The sequence below is a fragment of the Berghia stephanieae genome, chromosome 7, assembly GCF_034508935.2.
Source record: "Berghia stephanieae isolate SIO BIC M18660-M18661 chromosome 7, UCSD_Bste_1.3, whole genome shotgun sequence".
Classification (NCBI taxonomy): Eukaryota; Metazoa; Mollusca; class Gastropoda; order Nudibranchia; family Aeolidiidae; genus Berghia; species Berghia stephanieae.
In genome coordinates this window covers 23,783,172-23,785,671 of record NC_088366.1, presented here as the reverse complement: position 1 = coordinate 23,785,671, position 2,500 = coordinate 23,783,172, and the positions used below count along the sequence as shown (strand labels likewise).

Here is a 2,500-nt window from a genome sequence, read left to right as displayed (position 1 = left end):
GGCGGAAACTACTTTGCTCACCACTCGCGAACTGTCCAAAAAAATATCAAGCACTTGTTCTTGAATGCAACCAAATACAAATACAAATTATCCCCATGTGCCATTCAATGTGCTCCAAAAAATACAGTGTCGCAAAATGTTACCATATGCTTAATCGGCAAAGCGAAATTTTACATTTTGACCAGAAAAATCTTTACTCATATAATCTGACGATCGTTCGATTTCGTCTTATGTTGAAATGAACAAGATTAATAAAATTGAGTAAATAATGATCAGAATCATTCTAAAAAATTAATTGTTTGTTTTTGTTTTTTGTTGTTTTTGTTTTTTTGTAGTTGAATAAGTAGAATTCACTCTCTTCAATGATTGCACTCAACTCGGAAGTTTAGAAGTCCAGAATCTAATTTTAACCATCAAGATCAACCTGACATAACGCGTTGGTCATATATCAAAATCGCGTATTAATAATAACCTGCAGCTGGTCAAAACTGCTTAAACCCAATACATCCAAGGAAGAATATGAGTTTCAGCAAATTAATTGCTAAACTCTATATCCGGTTTTGCTATTCATTCTTTCAACTTACGCTTCGGTTTAGAATAACTAACCTAATTAAATTTTTAGATAAGCAATGCTGCCGATTCTACGACATGAAGCATAATGGAAGACGATGAGTGACACATACCATTTGCTTTTCCCTGTTTATACCTATTCTTTTGTCCCTTGTGTCTACCTCTTTTGTTCACATAAGAATTCAACTCAATCTGGCTTGGATGGTTATGTTTCGCTTTTAAAGGCAAGACTTATTTTTTTATCTTGAATCTCTTGTTTTCTTCCACAATTTATCTGATTCTTGTGGTTTGAAGTCTGGTGACACGGCACTCGGTCCGTGGCCAATCGGCCCCAGGTTCGAGCCCTGTTGTGGGTGGTGGAGTCTTTAGGAAAGCCTATTTAATCTACTCACATATTTTTACCATACTAAGATGTAATAGCGCTGTCTGGAAAAAAAGTAATAGCGCCTAATTACATGCGTATTGTTCTATTCTTCATGATTAATGTTGCTATTGCCTTGGGATAATACGTAAAGAGCTTTGGGCACATTCAGTGGATACTGCTTTGAGTTATTTTAAAAAAAAAAGAAACCGAAGATCTGTCCATAAGCCCAAGAAAAGTTGTCCTTCAGAGCCATTAGGCCCATGGAACAGGAGTTTAACCCGACTTCTATTGCGTGAAACAAACAATAGCTTGCTACCCTTTGGAGAGGACGCGCAAAGTACTGTACACCGGATCTAACAAACCCAGTTACCCAATCACTGCTGGGTGGGCATGGGCGAGAGAGAGAGAGAGAGAGAGAGAGAGAGAGAGAGAGAGAGAGAGAGAGAGAGAGAGAGAGAGAGAGAGAGAGAGAATCTCGACTTCACTCATGATCGAACTCTGTCCCTTTGGATGTGAAGCGAGTGATCTATCAACTGAGCTATTGGGTCCCATAAGCCCAAGTAAGTCCAAAAGCATGTATATGTGACCTATCGCGTCAATCTGGCACAATTCAGAAATGCAATAGAAGAACAAAAAAAAAAAAAAAAAAAACCCCAAAAATTTCATGTTAGATCAAAATAACAATTATGAAATGTAATAATGTCCCGGTAGAGTCAAATCGAACCCAGACAGAATAAGATTGATATGATGATAAAAGAGTATTAAAATAAATGACTGGGTGAGTGCGGTGCGTCATGAAATATTCATTAAGGCCTGGCCCACTCGAGGATTCAATTATGGAAATGCTAACTACATAGTCTCCTGATAGGTTATCTCCAAGACGCAGAGTTACTCATAGCTAACAACTAATAGCCACCAAATATGAAAATTTGGGAATCGAGAAATAATTGAAGAGGGGACCGGAACTTATAAAATGTGGAAGCATAACAATGACAATGGCGACGACGACGACGACATGATGATGATTATGATGATGACGATGATGATGGTGATGATGATGATGATGACGATGATTTTATAGGAAATAAAGAAGAACATATTCAGATTAGCTATTTTTAAAAATCAAATGCTAACATTCGAACACAAACAATCCACAATAAAGAGGGATGATTTAAAATTAATTAAAGGAATATCATCTCTGATTAAAGACATAGGGCCATTGAGCAAAGAAGCATTTCTATCTGCCTCTCAGCAGATGATCAAAAGAAGGTCCCGGATAAAACAAAATGAATAGTCTCACTTCAGATCAAAGACCCAAAAAGAGAAAATCAGTTTGAAGTGACAACTGGTTTTTAATTAATATAAAAGACTGGAAGAGATAGCTAAGGTTAAACACTTATGTGACAAATAATCTCAAAACGGGTATTATGTCGGGATGACCCTGATGCTTGAAATTCAATCAAGTTTGAAATAAAACAAATACTTTCATTCCGAGAGTTTAACTCTGCAAAGCTTGCATTTCCTTATTGAAGAGACTAGTTCTATATTGCTGTAACCAAGTCCAGT

The 2,500-nt window shown here is 36.8% G+C and overlaps 1 protein-coding gene across 2 annotated transcripts in view; it reads right to left on the bottom strand.

Moving 5' to 3' along the window:
* The window catches only part of LOC144976910 (membrane-bound transcription factor site-1 protease-like), a 149,010-nt gene that overhangs the window by 11,930 nt on the left and 134,580 nt on the right, over positions 1–2,500 (bottom strand). The window lies entirely within an intron of this gene.